The sequence below is a fragment of the Ostrea edulis genome, chromosome 7 (assembly GCF_947568905.1).
Source record: "Ostrea edulis chromosome 7, xbOstEdul1.1, whole genome shotgun sequence".
Lineage (NCBI taxonomy): Eukaryota > Metazoa > Mollusca > Bivalvia > Ostreida > Ostreidae > Ostrea > Ostrea edulis.
This window is the reverse complement of record NC_079170.1, coordinates 8,307,136-8,321,392: the sequence shown is the minus strand read 5'-3', so window position 1 is coordinate 8,321,392 and position 14,257 is coordinate 8,307,136. Positions and strand designations below refer to the sequence as shown.

At 43.7% G+C, this 14,257-nt stretch overlaps 1 protein-coding gene across 1 annotated transcript in view; it reads right to left on the bottom strand.

The window, feature by feature from the left end:
• Nucleotides 1-14,257, bottom strand: part of LOC130046668 (ficolin-2-like) — a 77,882-nt gene that overhangs the window by 16,493 nt on the left and 47,132 nt on the right. The gene's annotated exons all lie outside the window — the stretch shown is intronic.

The window sequence follows — 14,257 nt, the reverse complement described above, 5'->3', positions numbered from 1 at the left end:
CTGTAAAGAAATGGTGATGTTACTCTAACTTTTTAAGGAGATCCGCCCCTCCATCTTTTATGCATAATGCATTACACTTAGTGAATAAACATCGGGCTCGGAATCATCGAAGACTCCTAGCCCGGGGACTGAAATCTTGGGATAAGGTATTAGTCGTCCACTGCCACCACTGTAAAGAAATGGTGATGGTACTCTCTCCAGTTACTGAGATCCGACACTCCATTTTTTATGCATAATACTTTACACCAAGTTAGTAAACATTGGGTTCGGAATCATCAAAGACCCCTACCCCGGGAACTGAAATGTTGGGGGTAGGGTACTAGTGGTTTTCTCCCACCACTGTGAAGAAATGGTGATGATACTCTCACTAGTTACGGAGATCCGCTCCTCCAACTTTTTTAAATAACGCATTACACTTAGTGAATAAACATTGGGTTCCGAATCCCAGGGGAATGAAATTTTGGGGGTAAGGTATTAGTTGTCCTCTCCCACCACTGTGACGAAATGGTGATGGACCTCTCTCTAGTTACGGAGATCGGGTCCTAATTTTTAAACATAACGGATTACACTTAGTGAATAAACATCGGGTTCGAAATCATCGAATACCCCTACGCAGGGGACTGAAATTTTGGGAAAAGGGTATTAGTGGTCCTCTCCCACCACTATTAAGAAATGGTGATGTTATGTTCTCGAGTTACGAAGATCCGCCCTTTCAATTTTTATGCATAATGCATTACACTAAGTGAATAAACATCGGGTTCGGAATCATCGAAGACCACTACCCCGGGGACTGAAATGTTGGGGGAAGGGTATTAGTGGTCCACTCCCACCACTATGAAGAAATGATGATGTTACTCTCTCTGGTTATGGAAATTCGCCCCTCCAATTTGTATACATACATATATTTAATGCATTACACTAGGTGAATAAACATCGGGTTCGGAATCATCGAAGACCCCTACCCCGGGAACTATAATTTTGCGGATAAGGTACTAGTCGTCCACTGCCACCACTGTGAAGAATTGGTGATGCTACTCTCTCTAGATACTGAGATCCGCCCGTCCACTTTTTAAGCATAACCCATTACTTTAAGTGAATAAACATCGGGTTCGGAATCATCGACGACCCTAGCCCGGGAACTGTAATTTTAAGGTAATGATATTAGTTGTCCTCTCCCACCACTGTGAAGAAGTGGTGATGTTACTGTCTCTAGTTACGGAGATCCACCCCTCCAATTTTTATGCATAATGCATTACACTTAGTGAATAAACATCGGGTTCGGAATCATCGAAGACCCTTACCCCAGGGACTGAAATTTTTGGGGTAGGGTATTAGTTGTCCTCTTCCACCATTTAGAAGAAATGGTGATGTTACTCTACCTAGTTACGGAGATCCGCCCCTCCAATGTTTATGCATAATGCATTACACTAAATAAATAAACATCGGGTTCGGAATAATCGAAGACCCCTACCCCGGGAACTGAAATTTTGGGGAAGGGTAATAGTTGGCCTCCCCCCACCATTGTGAAGAAATGGTGATGTTACTCTTTGTAGTAATGGAGATCCGCTCCCCCAACTTTTTTAAATAATGCATTGCACTTAATGAATAAACATCGGGTTCGAAATCATATAAGACCCCTACCCGGGGACTTACATTTTTGGGGTAGGGTATTAGTGGTCCTCTCCTACCACTATGAAGAAATGGTGATGGTATTCTCTCTAGTTACAGAGATCGGCTCCTAATTTTTAAACATATCGGATTACACTTAGTGAATAAAAATCGGGTTTGGAATCATGGAATACCCCTACCCCGGAAACCGAAATTTTGGGGGTAGAGTATTAGTTGTCCTCTCCCACCACTGTGAAAAAATGGTGATGGTACTCTCTCTAGTTATGGAGATCCGCACCTCCAATCTTTTTTAAATAACGCATTACACTTAGTGAATAAACATCGTGTTCGGAATCATCGAAGACCCCTACCCAGTTGACTGATATTTTGGGAGAAGGGTATTAGTGGTCCTCTCCCACCACTATAAAGAATTGGGGATGTTATTCTCTCTACTTACGGATATCCGCCTTCCAATTTGTATGCATAATGCATTACACTAAGTGAATAAACAGCGGGTTCGGAATCATCGAAGACCCCGACCCCGGGGACTGAAATTTTGGGGGTAAGGTATCAGTGGTCCTCCCCCACCATTGTGAAGAAATGGTGATGGTACTATCTCTAGTTATGGAGATCCGCTCCTCCAACTTTTTTAAATAACGCATTACACAAAGTGAATAAACATCGGCTTCGGAATCATTGAATTCCTCTAGACTGGGGACTGAAATGTTGGGGGAAGGGTATTAGTGGTCCACTTCCACCACTATTAAGAAATGATGATGTTACTGTCTCTAGATACGGAGATCCGCACATCCAATTTTTATGCATACATATATGTAATGCATTACACTATTTGAATAGACATCAGGTTCGGAATCATCGAATACCCCTACCCCGGGAACTAAAATTTTGAGGGTAAGGTACTAGTCGTCCACTGCCACCACTGTGAAGAAATGGTGATGGTACTTTCTCTAGATACTGAGATCCGCCCTTACAGTTTTTATACATAACCCATTACACTAAGTGAATAAACATCGGGTACTCTCTCTAGTTATGAATATCCACCCCACCCCCTACCCTGGGGACTGTAATTTTAAGGTAAGAATATTAGTAGTCCTCTCCCACCACTGTGAAGAAATGGTGATGTTACTCTCTCTAGTTACGGAGATCCGCCGATCCAATTTTTATGCATAATGCATTACACTTAGTGAATAAACATCGGGTTCGGAATCATCGAAGACCCTTATCCCAGGACTAAAATTTTGGGGGTAGGGTATTAGTTGTCCTTTTTCACCATTTGGAAGAAATGGTGATGTTACTTTCCCTAGTTACGGAGATCCGCCCCTGCAATTTGTATGCATAATGCATTACACAAAGTGAATAAACATCGGGTTCGTAAGAATCAAAGACCCCATACCCCGGGGACATTCTCTCACCATAGGGTGTGCTACACAAGCTTAACTTTCACTTCTTTTGGAGCGTAGCGTAATGCCCTCTGGTGAGAGATTGCCCCGGGAACTGAAATTTTGGGGGAAGGGTAATAGTGGGCCTCTCCCACCATTGTGAAGAAATGGTGATGTTACTCTCTCTAGTTATGGAGATCCGACCCCCCAACTTTTTTAAATAATGCATTACACTTAGTGAATAAACATCGGGCTCGGAATCATCGAAGACCCCTACCCAGGGAATTGACATTTTTGGGGAAGGGTATTAGCTGTCCTCTCTCACCACTATGAAGAAATGGTGATGGTACTCTCTCTAGTTACGGAGATCCGCCCCTCCAATTTTTATGCTTAATGCATTACAGAAAGTGAATAAAGATCGGGTTGGAATCATCGAAGACCCCGACCCCGGGGACTGAAATTTTGGGGGTAAGGTATTAGTGGTCCTCTTCAACCACTATGAAGAAATGGTGATGTTGCTCTCTTTAGGTGTGGAGATCCGCTCCTCCAACTTTTTTAAATAACGCATTACACTAAGTGAATAAATATCGGGTTCGGAATCATCGAAGACCCCTACCCAGGGGACTGAAGTTTTGGGGATAGGGTATTAGTGGTCCTCTCCCACTATTGTGAAGAAATGGTGATGTTACTCTCCCTAGTTACGGAAATCCGCCCCTCCAATTTTCATGCATAATGCATTACAGAAAGTGAATAAACATCGGGTTCGGAATAATCGAAGACCCCTACTGAGGGGAATACATTTTTGGGGAAGGGTATTAGTGGTCCTCTCCAACCACTATGAAGAAATGGTATGTTACTCTCTCTAGTTACGAATATCCACCCCCCCTAATTTTCATGCATAATGCATAACACTAAGTGAATAAACATCGGGTTCGGAATCATCGAAGACCCCTACCTCGGGGAATGAAATTCTGGAGGAAGGATATTAATAGTCCTCTCCAACCACTGTGAAGAAATGGTGATGTTATTCTCTCTAGTTATGGAGATCCGCCCATCCAATTTTTATGCATATTGCATTACACTTAGTGAATAAACATCGGGTTCGGAATCATCGAAGACCCCTACCCCGGGGACTGAAATTTTAGGGGTTGGGTATCAGTTATCCTCTCCCACCATTGTGAAGAAATGGTGATGTTATTCTCCGTAGTTACGGAGATCCGTCCCTCCAATTTTTATTCATAATGTATTACAGAAAGTGAATAAACATCGGGTTCGGAATCATCGAAGACCCCTACCGAGTGGAATTAAATTTTTGGGGAAGGGTATTAGTGGTCCTCTCCAACCACTATGAAGAAATGATATGTTACTCTCTCTAGTTACGGAGATCCACCCCTATCACCCAATTTTCATGCATAACGCATTACACTAAGTGAATAAACATCGGGTTCGGAATCATCAAAGACCCCTACCTCGGGGACTGAAATTCTGGGGGAAGGATATTAGTAGTCCTCTTCAACCACTGTGAAGAAATGGTGATGTTATTCTCTGTAGTGACGGAGATCCGCCCATGGAATGTTTTTATGCATAACGCATTACACTTAATGAATAAACATCGGGTTCGGAATCATCGAAGACCGCTACCCAGGGGAATGAAAATTTGGGTGTAAGGCATAAGTCATCCACTCCCACCACTATGAAGAACTTGTGATGTTGCTCTCCCTACTTACGGAGATCCGCCCCTACAATTTGTATGCATAATGCATTACACTAAGAGAATAAACATCGGGTTCGAAATCATCGAAGACCCCTACCCCGTGGACTGAAATTTCTGGGGTAGGGTATTAGTTGTCCTCTCCCACCACTATGAAGAAATGGTGATGGTTCTCTCTCTAGTTACGGAAATCAGCTACTTCAATTTTTATGCAAAACCCATTACACTAAGTGAATAAACATCGGGTTCGGAATCATCGAAGACCCTTACCCCGGGGATTGAATTTTGGGGGTAGGGTATCAGTGGTCCTCTCCCCCCACTGTGAAGAAATGGTGATGGTACTCTCTTTAGTTATGAAGATCCCTTCCTCCAACTTTTTTAAATAATGCATTACACTTAGTGAATAAACATCGGGTTCGGAATCATCGAAGATCCTTGCCATGGGGACTGAATTTTTGGGGGTAGAGTATTAGTGGTCCGCTCCCACCACTGTGATGAAATGGTGATGGTACTCTTACTAGTTATGGATATCCGCTCTTTCAACTGTTTTTAATAACACATTACACTTAATGAATAAACATCGGGTTCGAAATCATCGAAGACCCCTACCCCGGGAACTGAAATTTTGGGGGTAAGGTATTAGTCATCTATTGCTACCACTGTGAAGAAATGGTGATGGTACTCTCTGTAGTTACTGAGATCCGCCCCTCCATTTTTTATTCATAACGCATTACAGTACGTGAATAAACATCGGGTTCGGAATAATCGAAGACCCCTACCCCGGGGACTGAAAATTTGGGTGGGGGGAAGGGTATTAGTGGTCTTCTGCGACCATCTGAAGAAATGATGATAGTACTTTCTCTAGTTACGGAGATCCGCTCCTCCAACTTTTTTAAATAACGCATTACACTTAGTAAATAAACATCGCGTTCGAAATTATCGAAGACCCCTTCCCAAGGGACTGATATATTGGGGGTAAGGTGTTAGTCGTCCATTGCCACCACTATGATGAAATGGTAATGGGGCTCTCTCTAGTTAATGAGATCCGCTCCTCCAACTTTTCTTAATAACGCATTACACTTAGTGAATAAACATCGGATTCGGAATTATCGAAGACCTCTACCCCGGGCACTGAAATTCTGGGGGTAGGGTATTAGTGGTCCTCTCCCACCACTGTGAAGAAATGGTGATGTTACTTTCTCTGGTTACGTAGATTCGCTCCTCCAATTTTTAACATAATGAATCACACTTAATGAATAGACATAGGGTTGGGAATCATCGAAGATCCCTACCCCGGGGAATGGGAATTTCGGGTTCGGGTACTAGTGGTCTACCCCTGCTACTGTGAAGAATTGGTAATGATATTTTTTCTTGTTATGGAGACCCCCCTTCAATTTTTAATGATAACGCATTACACGCATAGAATAAACATCGGGTTCGGAATCATCGAAGACCCCCTACTTATGTTTGAAAGGTCCACAAAAGGAGTGTGGAGGTAAGGAAAGGGACCCCTTGGGCTCTCCTTTTTGCCCTTAGTTTTGGACTGAAGGGGTAGGAAATTGGGCTTCGTGAAGGTGTCTCCACTTTTCAGACCTCTTTAATAGTTGAATATGGTGTTCGAACAAAATGAAACTGATGCACGGATAGAGAACAACGAAGACAAACTTATAGAACCCTCGAAAGGTTTAGCATATGTCTTTATGGGCAAATGAGCTCACCTGAAAGTTCCTAATCTTAGATAATATAGGGTCATAACGAAGGCAAATATCAACTTGGCATCTGAAACCTGGACTGTTTTGGCCATAGAGACTAGGGCCTCCTGTTTTCCCCAGAAAGCCCGAACGTCACGGGTACATTCTCCTCTCCCATGAGTACCAAATTTTAAATCCAGACGAGCTTTGTGATGATGCAGGAGCTCCATTCCCACATAATCTGATCATCTAGGGGAGCCACATACATGTAGGTTTGAAAACTGTATTCCACATTTCCTAGGCGTATATCCACGGGACCGGTGATAAATCCTCTCATCCTTGCGTTTTCGCCAGTCTGCACAAGGGTGACAGTCATGTTGCTTTATGAGCGACTTGGGATCAAGTTCCTCCTAGACCATGGTGAAAATAACACTGACCTTATTACCTGTGTTTACTACTGCTTGCAGTTTGACTTCCTGGATTGTCATTTCTACAATGGATCATGTGGTCGGGCGTAATTGCCCAACGGGGGCCCAGAAGCATGCGAACAGGGCATGCCATCCGTCTCCTCCGCTGCTTAGCCAAAAACCATCTCTAACCCATTTTTCTCCTCTGGCTGAGAAACGTCCTGCGTCACTGCTTCCGGGCATTTCTCAAGCGTCTCATTATCCACGCCTCCTCCTGAACAGGTGATATCTCCTGTTCTGGTTAATACTCCAGGTCCCTTTCACCAAACCCTTTCAGCTCTGGCACTGCAATATCCTATGGGAATTCGAACCTGTCTGGGACACATGACTCATCCATGGAGAAGGCTTCAAACTTGTCGTCTTCCCACCCGATGATTTAGTATCCAGATTCCTCCTTCTCCTCTGGTGCCTCCAGGAACCGGACTCGGATCCTGTTGTTCTTTAAATGACGCACACAATTGAGTGCATGGTTGTCCCTTTTTCCCGATGACTCGTGCAATGAGCTTTTTTTGCTTTGCCAGTGTCCGATACCAATATCGTGGGCATTTGCGAAGAGCGCTCCGGTGTCAGCATCCATACATCCCCGTGGATAGACCCCTCTTTAGCCAACGGTGGATGGATCGTCGCTCCCTGTCTCGGAATTCTCCCTAGGCTTCACCATTGCCTTCTGGGTGCATCCTTCCCATTGAGCTACGGTCAGCCCCTCTTGAAATAGACAGCAGCCCCACACTTGAAGCACCTGGGGGTTTCTGTTCATGCCCTGCTGTGATGAATGGTACATCTGGGGGAAGGATTCTGCCCCGCAGTTCCTCCTACAGTTCCTCATTTCTCAGACATGTCCCTTAAATCCTTCAATGACGTTGTTCCCACCGGTTGCTGGACCTCCTCCTAGATTACCATCCTCATTTCCTTCATGGGTTTAAATTGACTTGGTTTATCGGGAATACTGGTAGTACTGCATCCTGTTCATACATGTAACTTCCTCTACAGTCTTAGATCTACCATCCAGGGCGTACAAAACTGCATCTCGATCCTCGACTATAAAACAGCCGAGCAATGAAATGTGAATGCACATCAGGCACAAATGGAAAAACATGTATCGCTAAGGTGAGGACTGGTTCAGCGATTCTCCCACACTGAGAAACTGACTGGAAATTCATCTGATGTATGCACTGACGATTTGAAGCCCTTCTCGAAACGTCTCAAGATCTCAGCCAGTGAGAGGTTATCGTTCATCTCCAACAAGGTGTAATAGTCGCTCGAAGTGTCATTTAAGGAGAAGTAGAATTGGTTGTGATGCTCCATCTCTTTCAATTGTTGATTGCAAGCTAGCCGAACAATCTTGTGGAAGAAGGATTTCCCAAGTAGATTTCCCATCATACCGCAGATCCGTGTACCTAGGCGAGTCTCTACCCTTGCCAATCGCGTGTTCCCCTGCATAAGAGTACCGGGGACCTGGACGGGGGTGTGGGGTAATTGGGCTAGCCCCCGGGCGGAACGCCTAGAGAAAAGCGTTTGTGATTCTGGTTCACCTAAATGTAACTGGGGCGGAACGTTGGCTACTCTACCCCTCTCCCTCTCCCTACAAACAGTGGTACCAGGCCTGAAAAAGATTAGATGGCCCCTGCTAATGATATAGGACGGTCATGGCAACGATGTGGTGCATATATGTGCCCGCATATCCACAAACCACGGGGGATACAAAGGATTAGGCGTACTGGGCACTCCCCCAGACCTAGAGTCAAGAAAATAGAATGCGTAGCTTTTGCGATGTTGTACTGCATGGTAAAGGGCTAGAGGATCCTTTGAGATCAGGACAATGGAGGGACTTCAGGACCTGGTGAGTTCCAAGAATAACCCCGGCTCCAACAATAGGGCATCTAGGGGATACGGCGTTGGTATAAGGATATGCTGGCGATGACAAGAACCCCTGATACAAACCGTGACCGTACTGGCTTGGGATCTGGTCATCAACCTATCGGTGAGGGGATTGGGCTGATCTCTCCAACACTGGAATGAAGGGATGCGGTGATTGGGGTATGATATTCTGGGAGATTCCCAGAACTGGGTATGTAACACACGACTGTATAGTCGTAGTAGGCCTCACTGGGATATCGGGCATAACTGACCCCCTCCCCCATGGGAGAGGAGTAGTCGTCAGCCAACCTATCTAAGTCCCTAAAACTAGAACTTTTTTTAGGCGAAGCGAAACTAATCAAGTTATCCGGGGAGTTGCACCTACTCTATGGATCCCCATCTAAAATATAAATTGTCAATCTCCTGAAAAATGAACTGGTGACCAGTAAACCTCACCCCTACAATTGCCACCCCTGAACCTTCCACCCCCTCCCTCAAACAAAAAGGCAAGGACGGAGAGAAATAATCACTTAGGGTCTATCATACCGCCATGGGCACTTCCACTCCGTGGGTTGTCTAAACTAAATCCTGCATTGCCCCCCCCCCCCAACATACCCATGTGTAAATACGGGGATACGGGGTTATGTCGCCCTACCGCTGGGGTATCCGGGGAGGGCCACAAGCCCAACAAAGAAGATACCTCATCCATAGACAAATACATCACCCTCATACACACAAATATACAAAGCTACTAAATGTTTATTACAAAATGTCTAAATAATTTATTCTATCTGTCTAAAACAATTACTAGCCCTTAATTTAATTCAAATTGAATAACATAAACTAAACTGAAAAGCTCCGACAAAATGGCGACAGACCAGCGTACTGCAGAGAAACAAATACTTTGCAATCCCCCATGGAGATAACTCCGTGGGCTGGAGTTAAAGTACCCCATAATTAATCATTAAAAAGCTCTGAAAATGGACAGAGACTCGGAAGGCCCATGGTGGGACCCCAGCAGTAGCAAACTGTGGGCCGAAAATGATAGTCCTAGGGTTTCCCCTTCTTACCTCCATACTCTTTTTGTGGACACTTCAACGATTAAGTTGTTATTAGTCTTCCTTATATATGATCTTACATGATGGAAAATCATGAACTTTCAGGTGAGCTTAATTACCCTTAAAAGCCTATTTGACCCCTTTGAAGGGTTCTATATTTGTGACTTCGTTGCCCTCTATCTTTATATCAAAATTGTTTTCTTTCATCACCCAATATTCAAACATAAGAAGAGTCTGAAATGTTGACCCAACCTTGGGATCGAGGCGTAAGGTTGTACCCCATCAGTCCAAAACTGATGGCGGAAAATGATAGTCCGAGGGATTCCCTTCCTTGCCTACATACTGCTTTTGCGTACTCTTTAAAGATTAATTTGTTATTACATGTACTGGGGTAGACTTCATTATGGTGGGAGAGGACCACTAATACCCTATCCCAAAATTTTAGTCCCCGGGGTAGGGGTCTTCGATGATTCCGAACCCGATGTTCATTCACTTAGTGTAATGCATTATGCATAAAAATTGGAGGGGCGGATCCCCGTAACTGGAGAGAGTACCATCACCATTTCTTCATAGTGGTGGGAGAGGACCACTTATACCCTACCCCCAAAATTTCAGTCCCCGGGGTAGGGGTCTTCGATGATTCCGAACCCGATGTTTATTCACTAAGTGTAATGCGTTATTTAAAAAAGTTGCGGGAGCGGATCTCCATAACTAGAGAGAGTAACATCACCATTTCTTCACAATGGTGGGAGAGGACCACAAATACCCTTCCCCCAATATTTCATTTCCCGGGGTAAGGGTCTTCGATTATTCCGAACCCGATGTTTATTCACTTAGTGTAATGCATTATGCATAAAAATTGGAGGGGCGGATCTCCGTAACTAAAGAGAGTAACATCACCATTTCTTCATAGTGGTGGGAGAGGACCACTAATACCCTTCCCCCAAAATTTCAGTCCCTGAGGTAGGGGTTTTCGATTATTCCGAACCCGATATTTATTCATTAAGTGTAATGCATTATGCATAAAAATTGGAGGGGCGGATCTCCGTAACTAGTGAGAGTAACATCACCATTTCTTCATAGTGGTGGGAGAGGACCACTAATACCCTTCCCCCAAAATTTCAGTCCCCGGGGTAGTTGACTTCGATGATTCCGAACCTGATGTTTATTCACTTAGTGTAATGCATTATTTAAAAACGTTGGAGGAGCGGATCTCAATAATTAGAGAGAGTACCATCACCATTTCTTCAGAATGGTGGGAGAGGACCATTAATATCCTTTCCCCAAAATTTCAGTCCCCGGGGTAGGGTTCTTCGATGATTCCGAACCCGATGTTTATTCACTTAGTGTAATGCGTTATTTAAAAAAGTTGGGGGAGCGGATCTCCATAAGTAGAGAGAGTAGCATCACCATTTCTTCACAATGGTGGGAGAGGACAACTAATACCCTACCCCCAACATTTCAGTTCCCAGGGTAGGGGTCTTCGATGATTCCGAACCCGATGTTTATTCACTAAGTGTAATGTGTTATGCATAAAAATTGGAGGGGCGGATCTCCGTAACTAGAGAGATTACCATCACCATTTCTTCACAGTGTTTTGGGTTGGTAACTGGCACCACCCTATCCTTATAATTCCAGTGTGGTGTTGTTTTATGCATATAGAAATTTGAATTGCGAACTGCGTTCTAGAATGCAGTTCCCTATTGAATTGCAAATAGTGAACTGTGAACTGCGTTCCAAAATCTGATTACCCTCCAAAACTACTGGGCCAATTCCAACAGAAATATCATAAAGAATCATTGGGCAAAGGTGATTCAAAATCATTTATTGGAGATAAGAGTCTACCCTTTCCAATGCCGGTACTTAAGAAATTGTGAAAATATGGTGACATCCTTTAATTTCCATGCATCACTAGACCAGAAAAAAGCAAATCTTATCTGAAAACTTCCTTTAAGAGTGTAAATTGAATTTTGTACATACTATGACTCCCAGGAGATGAGTGGGGCCACAATACGGATCAAACTTTTAAATGGAAATGTAGAGGAAACTCTTTTAAATTGTATTTCTCAAGAACAGCTGGACCTGAATTAGTCATATAATTATGTAAGACTAGCATCCCCAGGAAATGTAGGTTAAAGTTTGATCAAATCATGTACGGGGGTAAAATGGGCCACAACATGGAATCAAAATTTCATACTGGTATATATATATGCATAATAATGTACATTCACAGTTAAAACTTTGAACATATATGTTTTAACAGTAACACGTCATGATTAGTCATATTGTATCCTTATTGTACAGTCAACTTGGTTCAAATTGTATACTACTCAAAATTTGATAAGGATCATAGATATTTTTCTGTTTAAAAAATTAATTACTACATAACTGGCAATATTGTGTCCAAGTGAAATCAAAAACGTCTTCAACAAACTTGCACGTGCATTTCATGCCATGGGAAATGCGTTTCTCATCACAGTTTATGCTTTTGCTACCATTGCACAATTTTCACTCAGGCATCGGTGTCTGAATCTTTCTAAAATTTCAAACTCACTTGAGTGTTTACACTACGTTTATCAACACAATGCCCCCTCAACGTGTAAGGCGTCGCCTGACGACATAACAAATGGGCAGATGTATTGGAATGTTTGACGCTGGCTATTCACAACGTGACGTTACAAATGCACTAAACGTCAGCCAGAGCGTTGTAAACAGGGCCTGGAACCGACAGCAAACGTTTGGTACAGCAGCACACCGATATGGGGGTGGTCGTCAGAGGTCGACAATCCAACGCCAAGACCATTTTGTGGCTCTTCAGGCACGACGCCATCCCTTCTGGACAGTAACCAGCCTACGTAAGGACCTCCTGAACGCCTCGGGGGTGAATGTGTCCACTCAGACGATACGGAATCGGCTTCACAATGCAGGTTTCAACTCGAGAAGGGCATGTGTTCGAGTCCCTCTGACTGTTCGACACCGGCGGGAGCGATTGGACTGGGCTGAATATCATGTCACTTGGACATAGAACGATTGGGTTCAAGTTCTGTTCACCGATGAGTCCGGGTATTGTTTGGACTTTACAGACAGGAGGCACCGAGTGTGGCGACGACAACGTGAACGTTTCCATGATGCCAACATCAGTGAACATGACCGTTATGGTGGTGGTTCCATCATGGTCTGGGGTGTAATCAGCAGGGATGGAAGAACATATCTTCATGTCCTGGAGACAGGAACAATGACGGGGATGCGGTACCGGGATGAGATCCTCGATGTTTAAGTCAGACCCTACGCTGGTGCTGTTGGCCCTGAGTTCCTCTTGATGGATGATAACGCCCGTCCTCATTGCGCCAGGGTGGTGGAGCAGTACATTCAGCAGGAGACAATTGTCCGTATGGACTAGCCAGCGCGCTCGCCGGACTTGAACCTGATTGAGCATGTATGGAACACGCTGCAGGTTGCCCTTTCACGCCGTAGAGCACAACCCACGACTTTGGGAGAGCTCGGAAACGCCCTCGTGGAAGAGTGGAACAACCTTCCCATTGGAAACATCCGGGTGCTTATTGACAGAATGGCTCGACGTTGTCAAGCCGTCATTGATGCAAAGGGAGGCCATACCCGGTATTGACACTTCATCGACTAAATGTAATGATGGACTATCCCCAAAAACTGTGTAATTCTTTCTCTGGTTTGCTGTTAACTTTTTGTAATGAAATGCCTTTTGGTGTTGTTATCAGATTTCAAGCATTCCGTATTGATAAAATATCATGCCGTTCATGAATCTTCATTGATAACCGGAGTAAACACGTTTCTGGGTCAAATCTATGTCTTTTGTTATGTTAGTGGTAAATTACACACATATAAGCTAGTGATCCTTATCACATTTTGAGTAGTTTAGTTCCAGTAGGCCACAATAGGAAATAGAGGTTTTACATGTACATAGGAATACATACTTTAAATCCTTTAAAAACGATAATATAACGAATATTGATAAATCTCTTCAATCCCTATACAAAATTTATATTATGACAAACACGGATCCTGTATACGCTAGAGGTGGGATCATGTACCTAGGAGGAGTAAGCATCCCCGTTTCTCTGTCACACCTGCCATGAACCCCTTATCAAAAGAATCTGTAGGAAACTTAGAATGTATAGATATGCTTAACATTTGGTACGAAATACGTCAGACAGTACTCGACCTAATGACATGTTGTTTATGTAAATCAGATTGTTATCACAACCATACACTTTGTGAAATGCTGTCTTACAATGAGATTGTTTATACATGAAACGTGAAATGTAACCACATCTTCCTTTCCTGGTGCCCGCAATATCCCATTACCATTGAGTCATTTCATTCATGTGAACTTACTTACTTTTCCAGTATGGAGATGCATATTTCTTGATATTATAAGAATACTTAGATTTACTTATAGACCATGTTAACATGGTCGGCGATATTGACA